The following is a 14,680-nucleotide window of genomic DNA, read 5'->3' on the forward strand; positions in this document are numbered from 1 at the left end:
AATAATGCCAAATTTTGATATGTCATTATATGGGTAAAAAGAGGCGTGGAACAATTGCTAGCTACCCTCCAATTTTTGGTTATTCTCAAAGGTCAGTAATATTTGTGATTCACGATCAAACAAGCCCTCTTCTAATCTTCTAGGTTTGGTTTGCTACAATTGGGCATGGTGAACGAAACATATAAAACCGTATCTCTTCAAGGAAAAAGTACAAAATTCAAGATTTTAGATAGAAAATAGGAGTTAAAACTTCTACACTTAGGCTCTCTAATCAGAAAATAATAAAATGAAAAATAAAGTCAAAACAGGTGAGAAAACAAGGATTTTGTCAGCCAGTGGCAAACCATGATGACGAAGAAACAAGCAAATATTTCTACAAGGACCTCCCTCAAGCTGTCCTCAGTGCTAAACAAAAAAGAAAGAAGAAAGAAAACAACGAAAATTTAACCTTTCGAAGTTTACCCGACAACGACAAAACAGACACTCAAAGTGTCTATGGATTTGACAGTGGAAGAAGACACAACCATGTATTTTATAAAATAATCTCTTATTTAAAATAAAGTATTTATCGATTCAACGTTTCTTGTAATTTGTTTTCTATATGAATGAATACTAGATAGGAATGACACAAAAGGCTAAGTAGAAACAGAGTTGAAGGTATAGAGTGAAAGGATATAAGGATAAAACAATAGCTCCAGAGGGAGCTATTTAGAGGGTTAGAATCACCCCTTTCCAGTGAACATGGCCATTTAAATCCGTTTTAACAAGAGTCCCACTTGATATGAAACCAGTGATAAACAAAATTTCTTATTTGAACGAAAACCCTCAAAAATTTTTAACTAAATGTTTTATACAATCTCCTTCCAAAAAATATAATTTATACATAAAGGAAACAAATATATTTGCAAATAAAATGTCTACTTTTATTTTTGTACATTCTACACCTTAGAAGTAGGTATTTATAAATCCTAAGTTGAAAAGACATCCATTTTTTAAAAAGGGGTTTATCTCTCACTGCCATCTTTATTTCAAAGTACTTACTCTACCACTGAATTCCAGCAAACCCTTAATTATTCAATGCAAATGAACTTTTGCCATTGGTTTCATATTAGCTTATAGAACAAAAACCAGTTTTTTGACATGATGCCTATACGTGCCACATTTCGATAGAGTCGTTTTTGGTTTAGAATTGGCATGTCATCACCTTCGTATTAGCTTAAGAAACAAAACAAGTCTTGTGACGTCAGCTCTTAAACATGCCCCTTTTCGACAAGAATTCATTTTTGTTTCTATGGGGCATGGCCGCATAAAACCTGTTTCAAACATGCCACAAAGCGGCTGATCCTGTTTTCGACCGACCCATTATTCATTCCATTATTCCAGGATATGGGACCCAGAAAAAACTGATTAATGATTCGCTCAAATTCTGGTTTAAATTCACTCTGGATGTGCCAGAAGATTGCTTTATTAGACTGGCAAGATTATTTTCTGCTAATCTCATGGACTTCCATTTTTCAAAATCTCAAACCTCATGTTGATGCCCATACAATCCAAACCCTGGCTGCTTTGCAGTGGAAACATATGAAGGTGACAGATCCAGAACCAAGCCGTGGAAGCAGCAGTACAGACATAGGTCAGATATGGAAGAACGAAGGCAAATGGAGATTGTAAAGATAAAGTTTAGTGTTTTATATTTGTAAGGGTGGACCAGCATAACGTGTGGGTGGTCATTTATTTTACGGGGAGAGGTGTTGGAGATCTGCCCCTTTCTTTTTTATTCCTCAGATAAGTGACCCGTATCCTTTTTTGATTAAACTTGCTTAAAGTGTAATTTCAGAGGGCAAGCTAAATTCTCGTTGCTTTTTCAGTTGTGTTGCAATAAGAAAACTTTTGGTTAAGAATATAATTATGTCCGTCTGGACTCAGTTATTGATAGATAATGTTATTCAAACAGCTTGTGGATTTGAAGCCCTTAGCAGATTGGCCAGGGTCATTCTAGGGTCCACCCCTACAGTAAGTTTTTTGGTGTGAAAATAGTGATTTTGTAGTTAGTCTGTTTTCGGAGTCCGTTTGGAGAGTTCGCTTAAAGAGTTTGTAGATACAGGTTTTGTCGCAGTTGACAATTATACATTAAAAGTGAATTATTTTTTCCAACTGCGTAAGATTGTTTTTCCCGAACCCAGGCAGGATAGGAAAAAAGTTTTTAAGATGTACCGTCATTAATATATCAACAGGAGGGTCTGTTTTTCCTCCAATGAGATAGTGAGAGAGTTATCGGTGGTGACACAGGTTTTAGCACCCTTGGCCAAAAGTTTGGCCCTTGATAAGGTAGTTCACATTTCACATGTATACTGGTTGCAAAATGTAGAATCCTTTCAATCACTCGATCACGTTACTATACTCTAGCGGCACTGGTGTGGCGTTAAATATCAAACAGCTGGTAGCCCCCAAGGCATCCAATTCAAACAGTGATGGCCCCTCCTCTATCCATAACAAACAATGGTGCCAGCGTTAGTACCATAACAAACACCTCTCAGTTCCCAGACATGCCCTGTGAATAGATACACTGGCACACGCGTATAGAATCTCAGCATGGTATATATTTAGTGAGGCTGGCTTTTCTTTGAAGGCTAGAGGTTGGAAACTAGATGGAACGGCACTTTGATTTTTCCCAAGATAGAATTACGTACAGCCTGGAACATAAATTTATTAAAACAAGCCAAGTCGGTGGTTTCATGTCATTTACTATCATTGTCTGGACTTGGGTTATTCAACGAAGCAAGTTGAACAGCAAATATATTAGTGATAAGCATATGGTCTGGGGTTTGGAAAGTGTAGATAACTGAGGATCCGGAGTCTGGTTTCATATTTCGGGAACACATGAAAAAGTCCAAAGAAGAGATAATACCGGAGTTATGTGTATATGTGAAACCTTGGACATTCTCGACCGTCACGAGATGGGAGCACGTACTACTCAGAATATTTGCACGAGTGCCACTGTCGTCAGAAAGGTTACAGTCCATATCACCAGCAAAAATCACTGCTAGGTTTTGCACTTCACAATCTGACACGAGGGAGCTGACGAGGTGACGGGCTTGATCAAATTGTCTTTCTGATGTAGCATTACGGTAATTGGTGGGTAAATACATTGAAGCCACAAATAGGATTCTGAATTTTGACTGTCGTAAAGTAGTCACAGTCTCAAAAGTGGTTGCACATGAGGACACTTCTGGCAAGAATAGCAGTACCTACAATCGGTCGACCATCCCCAGAGTATCAAGCGGCATAAAACTTACCATGCTCAATAAATTTAGACTATCGGTAGTAATAAAATGCTCCTATTCGCAAAGAACGTCATTTGAGTCACATAGAGTCCGGATTATGGGTAATTTCACTGAGATACATCTATTAATATTCCATGATTTAACTCGTAGACCAGTGTTCATTTTGGGGGATTCATAAGTTTCTGTGAACAGGGTATTCGTAGCTGTAACATGGGTGGTCAGTCCGGTTGCATAGTGCACACTTCATTTTGTTTTGGCATGGGGTGTCTGGGTCGTTAGAATGTCCAATCTTCGCACTGCGTGAATAGCGAGTAAGAGCTTTACGGTTCTGAGTTATATGTTTATAAGCTTGGCAGTTGTAACAGCGAGGAAGGAGAGGGAGAAATTCGTCATTGCGGATTTGCTCATAATCAATTATCACTTATGAGGAAATATCTGTTAATAAGTCCTCTCGACGAGAAAACCACAGCTTGGGGGACCTGGTTTGCCGATTCAATAGACTTCTGTGCAGTTTGCCACCAAGTTCCGCAACTGGACGTCAGTATAACACTAACAGGAACGGAACGGCCGATTCCACAGTACACTGGAACTTTTAGTTGTTTTTTTAGAGATTGATCCTTAAATTTGATAGCATCGGCTAAAGCAGTAGCTTCATTTTTATTACTTACGACGAGGTGCCAAGAATCTTTTCTCGGTCTAAGCTCAGTTATCGCCGACTTCAAACTCTTTAGGCGGGTCCTTTAATATAACGGCATAAGAGGGGTTTGGTGACTGTGTAAGTGCTTGAGACAAATCAGGTGACGGGTTACGCTGCGACAGAAGATAACTATCCAATTTGACACAGAGTCCGTTAGATTTACGAGTGTGCGTGGCCCGTAAATCCCTCAAGACAACTGGCATTTCCTCAGGCTCTTACAGCACAAATTGCGGCCGTCGTGTTCTCCTTACGTCGTATTCACAAGAATTCTCAGCTTGTTCAGACAGTTTTTTGCAGCTTTCTGTCGGTTACTTTGGCAATTCATGCAGTTTGCGACAGTCTAAAATACTTTCTTTGCTTCCAATAACGCATCACTACTGAAACATTTCGTAATAGTTTTTATGATATCCGCTTGAACATTCACCAAATCACGAGCCCAGTATAAAAGTTCGAAACTTGAGACCATACAAGCTGTTGGCACTGCATTCTCAACACAAATATTGGAGATTCCGCTATGGAGAAATGAGTCAGAAGTTGGGGCTTAAGCGCGAAATGGCCAGTCACCAGAATGAATAGAATACGATGGAAGGTCATTGTGAAATGAAATATGAAGTACCCTGGATGAATATTAGTCAACGACTGTTGTCTGCAATAAAACAGTAAACAAAACCTGTGGGAAGTGCCAGTACCCAAATCGCCTTTCCCCAGCAGTTTAAGGATCAATATCCAGCCAGTACCTATACGGCTCTTGTTGTTTGTTCCTGCTCTTTTTTGTATAATCTGTCACCAAAAATAGGGACAATTTGGCTAAAATCAGATAAAAAAAAATAAATCCAAAAATAAATTATTTTTCAAAATTTAGTGTTTTTTTTTAATTCATATCTGTTTCGCCTTGTCAAACTCTAAGATGCTAGGTTTCTTTTGTTAGAACACTTCTGTTCTGCGTTTATAAAATAATTATATCGATTTCTGATTCTAGTCGGGTGTTGAATTAGAAATGGGTGTGGCATAATGAGTTTTAGCTGATTATAAAGTTAATAGGATCCTGTGTATAAAATATTGCAATTAAAAAGACCCACTGAAGGTCTTGGAATTGCATCGCGGTGATGAGATTATGCGAAAGCAATATCCATACTAATTCAAACAAGAAGAAGAAGTGTTGAATCAAATCAAAAAGCAGAATTGAATAAAAAAAGTAGAAGAAGAAGAAAACAACGTTAAGGTTTTCTAGCACCTTAGAGAGATTGATCTCTTTATTTTGGCAATACGGGCAAGAGTTTGAACTCAGTCGCAGTATTTTACTCTAGGGCCCAGACATTGATTTTGGCAACGAGATTATGTGAGAACATCTCCATACTATTCAAAGAGAAAAGGAAGATGATCTTGAGATTAGTAAATTCTCTCCATTCTAGATTCACACAACTTTAGAACTTAATAAAATAAAAATTAGCAAGTAGCTTGCTTCTCATCTGCGATTGGTATAATAAATTTATTTCATTTGGACGTCTGTATTGCATACATTTCTTATATGCTCTTTTCTTTTTTCGATCTATATGACTGAACAACTATCATCATACTTTAAAGAAAAGGCAACACTGTTATATATGAAGGAATTTTGTTATAGCCTAACCATTTGGAGTATATTTACTTTTAAACTGAACTGTTAAAATTTTAATAATGGTAAAGGTAAATTTAGTAGTCGATTCTAGGCTATACGCTCAAGTTTCTGCTCATTGTATACTGATGACTTCTTGGTGCTTAGCCTGGGCTGTAGCCTAGGCTAACATGCCAATCACTAAACTCAGATCTGGGTATTTCTAGAATAGGCCTACCCCTCCCCCCTGCCTCTCAAGAAGTGAAGTTAATTTAATCTAAATAAAATATATCTAAGAATGGTAAAAATATGATACTTTACAAACAAATTTAGGCTATATATTTGCCCATTAAGGGTTGTTGTTGTTTGTAAAGTAGGCCTAGGACTACAGCAGGTCTGCATGCATAATATGTTAGTAACAATTATTCTGATTTTATGAAGTAAGAATTGTTTTCTGACTTCAGACTACCCAAAGACTTTACCCCCCCCCCCCCTAAGGCTATAGCCCAAATTATATATTTTCCATTTATTCTATTGATTCTCTTTGTCTTTTCTTATGCTAAGTTGAAAAAAAAAAACTAGCAAAAGGAGTTGTTTTACAGTGTATCAATGCATGAACAACTTGAGATGCAGGGGGTATATCATACAAGTACCCAGATCTGTACTTAGAGTCTGCTTTTCCAGCTGGCCTCAAGCATCTCTGGCTTCCAGAGATCATCTAGAGCTGGCCTCCAGCCTCCTGATCTAGATCATGGGTCTTTCACTAGGTAAAATTCTTGTTGGTAAATTTCTAGGTGGCACTATAATTTAGTTAAGATGAAAGTGAAAATGTCATTTGATGCCTTTTTTATGCTCTTTTGTCATTCAATAATTGCTTCTGGGACTGGTTATATCATCTTGAGCCCTTAAAGAGGTCCCAAAGATATTTCATTTGTGTAACCAAACAAAGAAGTTATCAACACTAGCCTAGTTAATTTGTTGAAAAGTGGTTAAAAACATCACTAGTTTATAAATAAGTTGTTCAAGAGTAACACATTCCAGAAAAACTTATTTATAATAGTTCAAACCTCATTAATTAGGCAACTCAAATATACTGTTCTCCTACCATTTCAAGTTTTTCAAATGCCATCAACAAAAATAGCACTAAATTTTGTGATTCAAAACTTTGCTGTCAACAATTCAGGGTATATTCCAATTCAGGGTATATATTTGCACATTAGGGGGGGGGGGGGGTAGGATGGGTAAGTTTCATGGTAACTTTGCAGTGGGCCATATAATTTAGCTAGGATGAAAGTAAAAACATCATTTGATGGTTTTTTTAATGCTCTTTCATAATTCATGTAAAATACATTCGGGACCCTTTAAGGACTCAAGATGCAATTAGCCCCAGAAGAGATTATTGAATTACGGAAGAGCATAAGAAAAAGGCATCAAATGACATTTTCACTTTCATCTTATAGTGCCACCAAGAAATTTATCTTCTGGTTTAGCTACTTTTTGCTATCTTGGAAAGGGGTTAGGAAAATGAAACTTCCAGGGATAGGTCTACAGACTAAAGTATATCCTGGGAAGGTATTTTGAAGTACATACCACCACTTCTTCTCTCTCTAGAGGGCAGGGATGATTTTAAAAAAACATTGTGTTATGAAAGTGAAACCTTTCAAAACAGATCTTCTGCTTAAATGAAGCACAAGAAAATGTTTTCAGCTTCACAACGTTGCTCAATCCCAATTTATGAGGTTTCAAAGATCTGCAATACATTTCTTAAATTAAAAAAAAACAACATTGGTTTGACTTAAGGTTCTACAACAGGAATTGCATTTTCAGAACTAAAATCAGAGAAAAAGAAACTGACAAACTGGAAATTAAGGTAAACTGCCTGGAATGGAGTAGGAACTGTCTGGACATTGATGCCTAGACAGACATCTTAATTGCCTTAATTTGCACTTGAGCAAAATAAGGTCCAATATTAGATCTGTTTGGCTCCATTGTTGAGATGACAGTTTAAACACTTTATACAAAATGCAAACAAGAGGGTTGTGACTATGATTACATGCTAGTGACATGCTTTCTGACTAGGAGAGTGCTAGGATATATGCAATTTAAGCCCACTGAATCTGAATTTGATAAACTTGGTGGAAGTGATGAAAGACTTGAGAGCCATGGCTAATTGGAGTAAAGCCAAGACAGATAGTCTTTGTGAGAGGTAAAGCTGGCTTAACTTTTTCAGTGTTGCATAAAAAATGATTAATTTAACTTTTTGATGATAGTCTATCATCCATCCTAGGGCAGAATAAAGATAGTTAGGCATAGAGTTAGTGTAATTCAAATAAACTATCAGTTCTGTGAGCCATTTGAAGGCAATTGGAGACCCAAAAATGACTCAAAAATTTATGATTGACCATGTTCACAGGACTTGCAAGTAAGTGTAAGACTGAAATTGTTCATGTTATATGAGCTTTGCCCACTGGAACTGTAATGCATATGACTGAGATTTTTGAATTGACTCATGATGGACAATATCCACTTGACTTTAGGCAAAACAGGGGACTGAGATATTTAAAAACATTTTGACTTTTGTCAATTAGGAAAGCCCAGCAGAATTGCAGCTGGGGACTAAGAGTCAAACTAGATATAGTGTAAAGTGGGGTGGCTTTGCACACTTTTCCTGTTTTTTTGTCTGTAACTTTTGAACAGGCTGAGCTTTTGTCTCAATTTAAATTGCATTAATGTATAACACTATCCTGCTTTTGATTACCTTGCTTTAAAAAAAATTTGTGTTATTACCTTAAATTACCTTAAATCGCATCTTCTAGCGACTAAGGTTGCAGGAACCTGTAGATGTCGCCAGGTAGTATTGACAGGAGTTCGTTGCACAATTCATTAGTGGATCATCACATCCTACACGTATACAGGACAGTTGAATATCACACACTAATAGACCCTGGTGGTGGATGCAGGCTCATCCCACTGCGTCCTCCATGGCTTGTTCCTCCAGTCATGGTCAACGCCAGTCTTGAAGCTGTTAACTGAAGCTGCGGAAACAGTTGAATCGCTCAGTGAATTCCACAACGGAACAACGCGATTGGTGAAGAAGTTGTATTTCTCACGCTTTCTGCTGAATCTTTGGCGGAGTTTTATGGGGTTACCTCGCGCTCTGCTAGACTGGTCCTGTTCGAGAATGGGCTTGATAACACTGCTGTTCATCAACTTATATGCCAAAATTACATCCCCCCTTTTTCTACGGTAGGTCAGAGTTTGCAAATCAAGCTTTTCTAGGCGTTGCTCATATGGGATTTGTTGGTTGGCAAATGGGAGCCTAGTAGCTCTTCTCTGGACTTTTTCAAGCAACTCTGCATCGCATTTGAAGTGGGGGTTTGCAACTGCCATCCCAAACTCAAGATGAGGGCGGACAAGGGCTGTGTAAAGCTTCTTAATGACCCTGGGGTGGCGACTAGTCACTGATCGCTTGATTAGGCCTAGGATCTTGTTTGCCTTTGCGGCTTGAGTTCGGCAGTGACTATGGAACTTCAGCTTATTATCTATGATTACCCCGAGATCACGTTCTTCCTCTGCGCTTTGGATGGGTGTTATAGCACCAGTAGAGTCCAACATATGGTAGCTATGGCAAGGGTTGTTCAGTCCAAGATGTAAAACTTTACATTTGCTTGGGTTAAACTCTAGTGTCCAAGTTGAGGCCCATTGGCAGAGGTTTGTTAAGTCTTGTTGCAGGGCATTGCAGTCTTCGTCAGAAGCGGCAGGTCCAAAGAGTTTGGAATCGTCTGCATATAATTCCAGCAGATTCTGGACAACCTCAGGAGCATCGTTAATGTAGAGGTTGAATAAAGTCGGGCCCAACTTAGTTCCCTGTGGCACGCCACTTCTGACATTTACTGGTGCCGAGTACACGAGGTTTCCGTTGTGGTCGTAGACTGCAGCAATCTGGATTCTATCAGACAGAAAGCTATGGATCCACTGGGCTACGTCTACATCAATGTAATATGCTGACAGTTTAATCATCAGGTACCGGTGGGACATTTTATCGAAGGCTTTTGCCTGGTCCAGTAGGAACACGTCTACAGGGGATCCCGATTCGATAACCTCAGTGATTGATTCATAAGCTTGGATCAGGTTCGTTTCAATGGACATTCCTTTTCTAAAGCCATGTTGGCCGCTGTAAAGGAGACCATTCCTTGTCATGTGAGCTATAACGGCATCATTGACAATTCCTTCAATCAGCTTAGCAACGACTGAGGTAAGGCTTATGGGCCGGTAGTTCTCTGGCTGGCTTCTGGAACCTTTCTTAAATATTGGAGTTATGAAAGTGAAACATTGCAAAACAGATCTTCTGCTTAAATGAAGCACAAGAAAATGTTTTCAGCTTCACAACTTTGCTCAATCCCAATTTATGAGGTTTCAAAGATTGGCAATACATCTCTTAAATTAAAAAAAAACAACATTGGTTTGACTTAAGGTTCTACAACAGGAATTGCATTTTCAGAACTAAAATCAGAGAAAAAGAAACTGACAAACTGGAAATTAAGGTAAACTGCCTGGAATGGAGTAGGAACTGTCTGGACATTGATGCCTAGACAGACATCTTAATTGCCTTAATTTGCACTTGAGCAAAATAAGGTCCAATATTAGATCTGTTTGGCTCCATTGTTGAGATGACAGTTTAAACACTTTATACAAAATGCAAACAAGAGGGTTGTGACTATGTTTACATGCTAGTGACATGCTTTCTGACTAGGAGAGTGCTAGGATATATGCAATTTAAGCCCACTGATTCTGAATTTGATCAACTTGGTGGAAGTGATGAAAAACTTGAGAGCCATGGCTAATTAGAGTAAAGCCAAGACAGATAGTCTCTGTGAGAGGCAAAGGTGGCATAACTTTTTCAGAGTTGCATAAAAAATGATTAATTTAACTTTTTGATGATAGTCTATCATCCATCCTAGGGCAGAATAAAGATAGTTAGGCATAGAGTTAGTGTAATTCAAATAAACTATCAGTTCTGTGAGCCATTTGAAGGCAATTGGAGACCCAAAAATGACTCAAAAATTTATGATTGACCATGTTCACAGGACTTGCAAGTAAGTGTAAGACTGAAATTGTTCATGTTATATGAGCTTTGCCCACTGGAACTGTAATGCATATGACTGAGATTTTTGAATTGACTCATGATGGACAATATCCACTTGACTTTAGGCAAAACAGGGGACTGAGATATTTAAAAACATTTTGACTTTTGTCAATTAGGAAAGCCCAGCAGAATTGCAGCTGGGGACTAAGAGTCAAACTAGATATAGTGTAAAGTGGGGTGGCTTTGCACACTTTTCCTGTTTTTTTGTCTGTAACTTTTGAACAGGCTGAGCTTTTGTCTCAATTTAAATTGCATTAATGTATAACACTATCCTGCTTTTGATTACCTTGCTTTAAAAAAAATTTGTGTTATGAAAGTGAAACATTGCAAAACAGATCCTCTGCTTAAATGAAGCACAAGAAAATGTTTTCAGCTTCACAACTTTGCTCAATCCCAATTTATGAGGTTTCAAAGATTGGCAATACATCTCTTAAATTAAAAAAAAACCCATTGGTATGACTTAAGGTTCTACAACAGGAATTGCATTTTCAGAACTAAAATCAGAGAAAAAGAAACTGATAAACTGGAAATTAAGGTAAAATGTTGTTTTATCAAAATTTTAATAGGCAAATTTTATCAAAACCTGTCAAGTAGGTAAATTTCTAAGACTCAGAATATAGCCAAAAGTAGCTAAACTAGAATTTTATAAACACTGTAATAACAAATAGTAGCTTAGGCTAGTAGGCTACCATTTGACTCCCTGATCAAAACTCTTTCCAAATACAATGGCCCCTACCATAACAATTGTACTGAATTGTTTCCCTCCCCATATGATCCCATATATAATTAGCCCCAAATCATATATCTAGCCTATCTGTTGTCCTTTATATACTGCCTGGAATGGAGTAGGAACTGTCTGGACATTGATGTCTAGACAGACATCTTAATTACCTTAATTTGCACTTGAGCAAAATAAGGTACAATATTAGATCTGTTTGGTTCCATTGTTGAGATGACAGTTTAAACACTTTATACAAAATGCAAACAAGAGGGTTGTGACTATGTTTACATGCTAGTGACATGCTTTCTGACTAGGAGAGTGCTAGGATATATGCAATTTAAGCCCACTGATTCTGAATTTGATCAACTTGGTGGAAGTGATGAAACACTTGTGAGCCAAACCATGGCTAATTAGAGGAAAGCCAAGCTAGATAGTCTTTGTGAGAGGTAAAGCTGGCTTAACTTTTTCAGTGTTGCATAAAAAATGATTAATTTAACTTTTTGATGATAGTCTATCATCCATCCTAGGGCAGAATAAAGATAGTTAGGCATAGAGTAAGTGTAATTCAAATAAACTATCAGTTCTGTGAGCCATTTGAAGGCAATTGGAGACCCAAAAATGATTCAGAAATTTATGATTGACCATGTTCACAGGACTTGCAAGTAAGTGTAAGACTGAAATTGTTCATGTTATATGAGCTTTACCCACTGCAACTGTAATGCGTATGACTGAGATTTTTGGATTGACTCATGATGGACAATGTCCACTTGATTTTAGGCAAAACAGGGGACTGAGATATTTTAAAACATTTTGACTTTTGTCAATTAGGAAAGCCCAGCAGAATTGCAGCAGGGGACTAAGAGTCAAACTAGATATAGTGTATAGTGGGGTGGCTTTGCACACTTTTCCTGTTTTTCTGTCTGTAACTTTTGAACAGGCTGATTTTTTGTCTCAATTTAAATTGCATTAATGTATAACACCATCCTGCTGTTGATTACCTTGCTTTAAAAAAATACCAGTTGTAGGGAACTTTTTTTTGGGGGGGGGGGGCCAAAGACACCCCAGGGCCTGGGGTGACTTCAGCCCAAACCTTTGTAACCCCTTTTTGAAGGTGTTTTACGACTATAGGGGTAATTTGATTGTTTATGAGGGGTGGCTTTGGCCCTAGAAACAGTTTAAAAAAAATGTCTTCATTGGACATTTTATTCTTCAAATATATAAAAACTAAGTTAGTGATTTGGCACTTTCAAGAAATCACATCACAGAATTCACAGATCTGATGTGCTAGGCTGGGCACAGTTAGGTTAAATATTCAAGAAATTCAATATTGGGAAGTCAATCAACTTCAAGACTGAAAAAAAAAACTCAACTTCAAGAAGTAAACCACATAAATCCCTCAGAAATCCAGGAGTTCAAACACTAGTGATCTAGATGACAAACAAGTGTTAGTAACAGCAGGTGGGTTTACTGACTTGAGAAGATCAAGGTGTCTGTACCAGTTCTTGTCCACTTCTTCTGGCCACATCCACTTCTTCACTCCAGCCATAGCTATTGCTTTTATCCTTAGTCTTTTTTTTCTTGGGATCAAGCTGAGTAACTTCTCCTGGGAACCTCTCTTCTTCATATTCAAACTAACAAAATTGCTTGGAATGAGATGGTTGTAGATCTCAATTCCAGGCAGTAAATTTTCACGTGGAAGCTGAGTGTTTTGCTCTCTTTCATCTTCAGACAAATTTGAGCTTTCTGGTTTCTTGCAAACAATTGTCTTTCCTTTTTGGGCAATAGCTTTCTTTCTCATAGGAACAGATGCACTGTTTCTCTTTCTTTTCAGTTTTACTTGATCAGGGTGAATTCCATCCTCAAATATCCTTGTCTCAGCTTCTTTTGTTTCCAGATCAGGATCATTGCTTCCTGAAGCTTCACAATGGAAGTCTTCAACAGAGTAGCTGTTGCCAGCAAGTTGTTTCTGTTTTGTTGTCATTTTGGGTTTGTTGGTTCCATGCTTGTCTGTCAGCATGTCAATAACTGTCTTATTGAGGACATCTGCTGAACCAGCAGGTGGGTTTAGTGACTTGAGAAGATCCAGGTGTCAGTACCAGATCTCATCCACTTCTTCTGGCCACTTCCACTTCTTCACTCCAGCCATAGCCATTGCTTTTATCTTTAGTCTTTTTTTTCTTGGGATCAAGCTGAGTAACTTCTCCTGGGAACCTCTCTTCTTCATATTCAAACTAACAAAATTGCCTGATATGAGACAGTTGTAGATCTCAATTCCAGGCAGTGAATTTTCACGTGGAAGCTGAGTCTTTTGCTCTCTTTCATCTTCAGACAAATTTGAGCTTTCTGGTTTCTTGCAAACAATCTTCTTTCCTTTTTGGGCAATAGCTTTCTTTCTCATAGGAACAGATGCACTGTTTCTCTTTCTTTTCAGTTTTACTTGATCAGGGTGAATTCCATCCTCAAATATCTTTGTCTCAGCTTCTTTTGTTTCCAGATCAGGATCATTGCTTCCTGAAGCTTCACAATGGGAGTCTTCAACAGAGTAGCTTTTGCCAGCAAGTTGTTTCTTTTTTGTTGTCATTTTGGGTTTGTTGGTTCCGTACATGTCTGTCAGCATGTCAATAACGGTCTTATTGAGAACATCTGCTGAACCATCTGTTGATGATGCCGAAGGCAAATAACCGAGAACCTTCATTCTGTCCAAAGGTACGATTCCACTTTTAGCAAAGCCAGAGATCAGGTCTTGTGCCCCATTTGCATTGATTGGTAACTCTATGTCAGCTCCTTTAAAAGCCTAGGAATATGCTCTTTAGGCAACAAAACTTCTTTTCAACCTTCACCATGTATCTTGAATTGTGTCAGGATCTGCCTCCACTTCACTTTCATAGTCTCAAAGAAGGCCACATCAAGTGGCTGAGTAAGATGAGTGGAGTTTGGGATCAACTCTACAAAGCTAATGTTTTCTTGTTCACACTGTCTGACAATGTCCACATCGAATTGTGAGGACAAATTGTCGCCAATTACAACCTGTTTCCCTGGGAGCTTCTTCAACTGGAGCAACAGACTGAGTGTGAACCAATCATGAAAGGAAGCAGCCTCAAACCAGCTGGACTTGGATCTGTTAAATCTACAACCTTTGGGCCCTCCTTGGACCCAAGTATTCCACAATTTCTTGCTTTTGTACACCACATACGGAGGCAGCACTTCCCCTGCTTCATTACCAGCAAACATTATGGAA

The 14,680-nt window shown here is 38.2% G+C and overlaps 1 protein-coding gene and 1 pseudogene across 2 annotated transcripts in view; both read left to right on the top strand.

The window, feature by feature from the left end:
• LOC148946079 (uncharacterized) overlaps nt 1-2,031 on the top strand; it is a 3,373-nt pseudogene extending 1,342 nt beyond the window's left edge.
• A 3,540-nt stretch (nt 2,032-5,571) lies between these two features.
• The window catches only part of SNF4Agamma (SNF4/AMP-activated protein kinase gamma subunit), a 273,674-nt gene continuing 264,565 nt past the window's right edge, over nt 5,572-14,680 (top strand). Inside the window, exon 1 of one of the 2 annotated variants that reach the window (XM_089098083.1) lies at nt 5,572-5,661. The gene's annotated coding sequence lies outside the window, so the exon portion shown is untranslated. Of the gene's footprint in view, nt 5,668-14,680 lie in introns of both variants that reach the window. The other variant, XM_089098084.1, reaches the window with a different exon arrangement.

The sequence above is a fragment of the Artemia sp. Qi Xiang Cuo genome, chromosome 12, assembly GCF_049724085.1.
Source record: "Artemia sp. Qi Xiang Cuo chromosome 12, ASM4972408v1, whole genome shotgun sequence".
Lineage (NCBI taxonomy): Eukaryota > Metazoa > Arthropoda > Branchiopoda > Anostraca > Artemiidae > Artemia > Artemia sp. Qi Xiang Cuo.